The following is a 7,568-nucleotide window of genomic DNA, read 5'->3' as shown; positions in this document are numbered from 1 at the left end:
CACTTAGACCAAGGATGTGTGTTGTGGGATTTAGGGAGAATTGCTTGTCTCTCCATCACCAACCAACCTTTCTCCTCCCCTCTGTCTATCTTGCCCTTGCCTTCTTCCTTCCTTGCCTCCTTATTCCTTCCAATTACTTTGGAAAGAAGTTTGACTTACTACATGCTAGACGCAGGAGTGGTGGCTTGTTAACCCATGTTCCCACACATTCTCAATCTTGACTGCATCAGATTAGTCTCTAACAGCTTGGGGGGTGGGGAGAAGATATTTGAGCCCCACTTCTAAACTACTGAGACAGAGTTTGTGGGCATGAGACTTAAGAAGTCTGTATTTTTAAAAAATCTCCAGTCTTTAAAAAATACTCTAATGTGCAGGCAGGTTTGAGAACCCACAGCCTGAATATTGCCTGTGGTAGCCATGATGTGTTAAATGCTGCATCTGATCACTCTGATTGTGTTGGAGTTAATTTAGTTTCATTTAACTCTCTCTTTGATGGCCTGGCTATGGGGACAGAACAGTGGCAAGCAGAAGAGTGTGAACTGTCACGTCAGAATGCCAAAGTTCAAATTCTGACTCTACCCCAGGGTGCTTTATTGAGCAAGTTATTTGGTCCCTCCATGCTTCAGTTTATTCATCTATAAAATAGACATTGAAAATAGTATCCATCTTATAGCGTTGTTGGATGATTAAATAAGATGAAACACATCAAGTACCGAGAATAGCACCAGACACACAGGAAATGCTGGTCAAGTCCTGGCCATTACCCTTCTGTGATCATGATGGAGTCATAGACGTCTCCCAAGTTCAGAAGGACTTTGAAAGATGATCTGGCCTTCAGGCAGTTGGATAGTCATGATTCCCATTTTACAGATTAGAAACCTCATGTTCTCAAGTGATGTGCCTGCCCAAGATGATTCAAGATGAAAATAACAACAATTACAATAACAGAAGTAATAACAATTAATATCTCTTATGCAGTTCCTATAGGCCAAACACTGCAGTAAGTCCTTGGACTGCTTAGCTCATTCCAGAACCTGCCTCCTCAGCCACCACACCCGACTTCATTCATGTGTGTGACTGTGGTATCTATGCCCATTTGGCTTTTCCTATGAAGCAACAGAATGTGGAACAAATGGCATATGTTCCCCAAAGTTTTCAAGTCATGTCCCTACTTAAAGCAGAGTTAGCTATGGAATGTTTTATGTGGTTTTAATTCTACATCACAGCCCTGACAGTTTTGGACAGAATGACCTGTCCATGCCTGTGGCTTTTCTTGCATAAAAGAAAGTCTTAAACTCCAGCTGGTGTCAGACCTAATGCTCAGGTCGTTCCTGAGCTATAAGATGGGCTCCCACCTTTTTAAATCCTGACCATTTGGTTCGAACCCATTTCACCAAGTTTAGAATTCTTGGCTCCATGTACTTAATTTGGATCCATGGCTCTCCTGTACTTTTTTTGTCTTGGCCTATGCAGCAGACACAGAGATACATCTCTCAGACTCCCTCTGAAGAAAGAACGTGCTGCACACTGTCAAGGACTGGGCTTAGCTGACATTTCCAGCTGTTAACTCCTTCAGGTCCGCTTCAGCTTTGGGGCCCAGGCCAAACCCTTCTCAGGCCCCCAGGCCTGGCCACCCCCACCAATGCTGGTCCCTCTGAGACCTCTCTTTGCTCAGAGCTCCTCATCCGGCTGGCAGAGATTTTGTCAGGTAGGTGTCCCAGTGTGACAGCTTCCCACACCCAATGCCACTCTCTCTTTTTGTTCACACAAATGTTACTCACCAGTACAGTAAACATTTTGTACTCCTAACCATTCAGAGCCTCTTTCCAGGGGTCCCAATTGACACCTCCTATGACTCAAGGGAGAGATCCCAGTCAACCTAATTCAAGCTACCAACCTTCAACTGTGCTTGATACTCACAACCAGGCCTGGCTGGGTACTCACTGGTGTTTAATTACATATAGTCACTCAATAAACAGGTGCATATTGAGTAACCATGGTGTACTTACACCTTCATAAACGTGATCCCTCTTCTCAATGTCTGAGATAAAGAAGAAATGTGGCAAATTTATATACCATGCCTCTATGTAGCCTTTGGTTCCTGCAGTGAATTGTTGGCCAGAGTTTTAACTTGAGCAATTACATACTGTATTTTAGGATCATTGGGTCCTGCCTACATAATTATAAGGTTGTAACAGAGTGAGGAAAAACAGATGTCATCAAAATAAGATAAGAATTGGCTATGTCTGTGGCGAAGAAAAATACAGTGACCATGAGTCAGCAACAATGAACTAGAGTTCACAAAGTAAATCACGGGCTGGATCTAGAAAAATAAACACAGAGTAAAAGACTCTGAGGGTTGGGTTTTGTTGTTATTGTTTCTGTTGGCTTGCTTGTTTATTTTCTAGTTTATTAATACTACACAGAGTACCGAGTCTGGCTTATGATTTCAAATTGGGAGACAGGCAGTTGTCAACGTGATTTAATTTCATGGGCTCTCAGAAAGCTCCCCATATCCCAGCATCCCTATTTTGAGGGGTTTGGAGTTTTGAAGGGGGGCATGGTCATTATTAAACCTGGGGCACTTCCCACAATTATAGGCCTGTGTCATCACTGTTTAGATGTGGTCTAGACATGTGTCATTGGAGAGGTGATGACAACAAAGGCCAGCTGTTCCAGGGGACAGGATGGGATCTTTCAGTCTCTGGAGAGGGAGAAGCAGCTGAGAGATGGGGACAGTGTCAGGGAAGAAAAAAATAAAAGACAAATTCAACTTTGATTAGAGTAGACTGGGTACCAAAAAAGAGTGCTTGAAAACCTATTGAGGGACTAGAAGTAACTCATAAAGTGGAGGGCTGGGCGGTAATATCTGTGGGACAGGCAGAAAGATTTGAAAAAAAAAAAAAATGGATTATTAGGCCAAAGAAGGGAAGTGAACTTTCAACAAAATCATGAGTTTTTTCTCCAGAAAGTGGGCTTCGCTTGATGCAGAAAGGGTAATGGGGTTAGGTCTAAAGTAGAATTTCTTGTCAACAAAGACTGACATTATAAATTAATAAGGGAGGTTGTGAAATTCATATTCATTGAAGATAGCGCCAGTATGACCCCGCATGAAGTTGAGAAAACAAGAAGCAACCAGTTTTAAAGTCCTTTTAGCCCCACAATTCTCTGACTTTTGGGAAAAATGAAATCTTTGCTTTTTTCTGTGTCACCTGTAGCCTGGCACGTGCAGTAAAGGTCTGAGAGTGTGGTTTTCTGAAGAACCAGCCTAGAAAGCCACCAGAGCACACACACAGTGAGGTGACTCTGTCACCCATGGAGCAGCTAAAATGACATACATAAATCATAAAATATGCCCAAGAGGGCATTATAAATCATTGAAAGTTGCCATTAATATTTTAGACTTGTTCATTTTTAGCAGTGTGTTAAATTTTAGCGTTTGCATTCCATTTTAATTCAGCACTTGATAACTGAAATAGGAGCCTGTTAAAATGATTTTAGGTTATTTTGTTGTTGTGAATCATTTAGGGATTAGATGGAATAAGGGAACTAATGGTCTCTCTAAAATTCCTGCCTGGCACTCTGGGCACTGGTTCTCCTGGAGTGTGGTAGGGTGATAACCTTTGGTCTTCCGTGGTGACAACGGAGCATTCAGACGCCCTTCTTGGTAGATAGTTCCCCTTCCAGGCTGTGAAGCTTTCACTGCTCAGGGAACGTAGCCATGTGGTAGCTAATAAGGTGACCAGTTCCTTCCCAATTATCCAGGACTTTTTTAGTTTTAGCACTGAAAGTCTCAAGTTCCAGGAAATACATTGATCTAGGTAAACTGGGATGGTTGGTTAATCCAGACTTGTCCCTGAATCTAAAAGAATATTCTTTGACAGTACTGGCCCCAGGAAAAATGGTGGATTCTAACATATTCATCTTTAGAGCCTTCTTACTTAATTTCTGTGAACTGCAGTCACTCCGTTCTTGACTTTTTCAGTGGCTTTATACCTCCTCACGTTGGTCAGGATGTCCTATCAGACTGTCCTCAAGGAGTATCTACTCTTCCACATTATTAAAAACATCCCAAATTATTAATAAAAACTACTCTTTACTGAGAATCTATTTTGTGCCCAGGAGTGTGCTAAGTATTTTGTATTATAGTATCATAGGTCTTTACAGAATCACTTTGAGGAGGAGAGCGTTATCATGAACATTAGCCTTACATATCAAGAAAGGTGTATGGTCAACAAAATGTGTTTTCCCCTCTTGAAACATCATGCTTTATTTAAAAAATAAATATTGATTTTCTTAATACTTGCTGCTTATAAGGACACGCAGATTCAGAAGATTAAGAAATTAGACAAAGATCTCAGAACTGACCATTGGAAACTGTATTCTCACACCTATGGATTTTGCCTAATCAGAATTCGTCCCCTTACAGATTGCCTCCTAATACTTAGGGCTTCAGTGAGTGGATCTCTGCTAATAGATGCTATTATGTTTGTGATAACTCGTACTTCATGAATTATGACTTATCAGCCCCCTCTTTCTAGAATACTCATTTTCTTTTAAGCACTAAAGACAATTCAGGTAGCTGCCTTCAGGGGACCAGCAGTGTCTCAGAGTAGGGCTGTGTAGACCAAGTGGCTCTATTTTTCCTAGGGTTGGTAAAGAGTAGGGACTATATCTGCCGGAACTCTTTTTTTTTTCCCCATTTTATTTATTTTTTCAGCGTAACAGTATTCATTCTTTTTGCACAACACCCAGTGCTCCATGCAAAACGTGCCCTCCCCATTACCCACCACCTGTTCCCCCAACCTCCCACCCCTGACCCTTCAAAACCCTCAGGTTGTTTTTCAGAGTCCATAGTCTCTTATGGTTCGCCTCCCCTTCCAAATTTTTTTTTTTTAATAAACATATAATGTATTTTTATCCCCAGGGGTACAGGTCTGTGAATCGCCAGGTTTACACACTTCACAGCACTCACGATAGCACTTACCCTCCCCAATGTCCATAGCCCCCTCCCCCTCTCCCAATCCCACCTCCCCCCAGCAACCCCCAGTTTGTTTTGTGAGATTAAGAGTCATTTATGGTTTGTCTCCCTCCCAATCCCATCTTGTTTCATTTATTCTTCTCCTATCCCCCTACCCCCCCATGTTGCTTCTCCATGTCCTCATATCAGGGAGATCATATGATAGTTGTCTTTCTCCGGTTGACTTATTTCACTAAGCATGATACGCTCTAGTTCCATCCACGTCGTCGCAAATGGCATGATTTCATTTCTTTTGATGGCTGCATAGTATTCCATTGTGTATATATACCACATCTTCTTTATCCATTCATCTGTTGATGGACATCTAGGTTCTTTCCATAGTTTGGCTATTATAGACATTGCTGCTATAAACATTCGGGTACACGTGCCCCTTCAGATCACTATGTTTGTATCTTTAGGGTAAATACCCAGTAGTGCAATTGCTGGGTCGTAGGGTAGTTCTATTTTCAACATTTTGAGGAACCTCCATGCTGTTTTCCAGAGTGGTTGCACCAGCTTGCATTCCCACCAACAGTGGAGGAGGGTTCCCCTTTCTCCACATCCTCTCCAGCATCTGTCATTTCCTGACTTGTTAATTTTAGCCGTTCTGACTGGTGTGAGGTGATATCTCATTGTGGTTTTGATTTGTATTTCCCTGATGCCGAGTGACGTGGAGCACTTTTTCATGTGTCTGTTGGCCATCTGGATGTCTTCTTTGCAGAAATGTCTGTTCATGTCCTCTGCCCATTTCTTGATTGGATTGTTTGTTCTTTGGGTGTTGAGTTTGCTAAGTTCCTTATAGATTTTGGATACTAGCCCTTTATCTGATATGTCGTTTGCAAATATCTTCTCCCATTCTGTCAGCTGTCTTTTGGTTTTGTTAACTGTTTCCTTTGCTGTGCAAAAGCTTTTGATCTTGATGAAATCCCAATAATTCATTTTTGCCCTTGCTTCCCTTGCCTTTGCCGTTGTTCCTAGGAAGATGTTGCTACGGCTGAGGTCGAAGAGGTTGCTGCCTGCATTCTCCTCAAGGATTTTGATGGATTCCTTTCTCACATTGAGGTCCTTCATCCATTTGGAGTCTATTTTCGTGTGTGGTGTAAGGAAGTGGTCCAATTTCATTTTTCTGCATGTGGCTGTCCAATTTTCCCAGCACCATTTATTGAAGAGGCTGTCTTTTTTCCATTGGACATTCTTTCCTGCTTTGTCGAAGATTAGTTGACCATAGAGTTGAGGGTCGATTTCTGGGCTCTCTATTCTGTTCCATTGATCTATGTGTCTGTTTTTGTGCCAGTACCATGCTGTCTTGATGATGACTCTGCTGGAACTCTTGATTGTGAGTGACACAAACTCAACTCACACAGGATGAAGGATAAGAGTGGCTTACTGAGGCTCCTGGGTGGCTCAGTCCATTGAGTGTCTGCCTCTGGCTCGGGTCTTGACCCTAGGATCCTGGGATCGAGTCCTGCATGGGGCTCCTTGCTCAGCTGGGAGTCTGCTTCTCCCCTATCTCCTGCTCTCCTTCTCTCACTCTCTCTCTCAAATAAATAAAATCTTAAAAAAAAAAAAATCAAAGAGTGACTTACTGGATTTTGTAACTGAAAAGTATCAGGGTGTCTTTGGCTTCAACTGTGACTGATTAGGGAATTAAAAGCTTCATCAGGGGCGCCTGGGTGGCTCAGTGGGTTAAAGCCTCTGCCTTCGGCTCAGGTCATGATCTCGGGGTCCTGGGAGCAAGCCCCACGTCGGGCTCTCTGCTCAGCGGGGAGCCTGCTTCCCTTCCTCTCTCTCCTCTCTCTCTCTGCCTGCCTCTCTGCCTACTTGTGGTCTCTGTCAAATAAATAAAATCTTTAAAAAAAAAAAAAGCTTCATCAGGATATTGTGCCCCTCCGTCTCTCAGCTCTGCTTTCCTGTGGGTTGGTACCATTAGAGACAGCCTTTCGGGTCACAGTGATTGCTGGGAGCTTTCAACTTAGAGCTTCTTGGTTTAGAAACTTCAGGAATAACCCAGAATTTAGTCTATGGGACGGAGTTAAGTCATTTGTCTTCCCGTGAACCAATCCCCATGGCCAGGGTGGTAGAATACACAGTTTAAGCCCTAGTCACCTGTCACACTTGAATTTAGGGATAAGATAAGGTCAGGCTTGTCTGAATCACGTGCAAGTGGGAGAGGCATGCCCCATGAAAGGAAAATTGAGGTATGTTACCAGAAGAAGTAGGAGGAATGGATTCTGAGCACGGAAAAAGTAGGGATGGACACTTGAAATACCTACTTAAATTGAGTTGGTTTGAAGATGAAATGAGAAAATATAAAAGCATTTTATAAACTAAAAAAGTACTGTGCAGTTAAAAAAATACTTCCCTTTTATTAATTGATGTACTGCTGCACTCAGAGTTTAGAAATGAAAGGCTTTAAAAGCCTGCACTTTGATTTGGTTAGATCGCTCAGTATAAACCAATGCAATTAAGCCAGCACAGCCTCACTGGGGCAAGACAGCTGTGGTATATTCTTTGTTTTCTGTCGGCGGTATGGGAGAGAGAATCATGG

The sequence above is a fragment of the Meles meles genome, chromosome 3 (genome assembly GCF_922984935.1).
Source record: "Meles meles chromosome 3, mMelMel3.1 paternal haplotype, whole genome shotgun sequence".
Classification (NCBI taxonomy): domain Eukaryota; kingdom Metazoa; phylum Chordata; class Mammalia; order Carnivora; family Mustelidae; genus Meles; species Meles meles.
Note: the sequence above shows the minus strand (reverse complement) of the source record.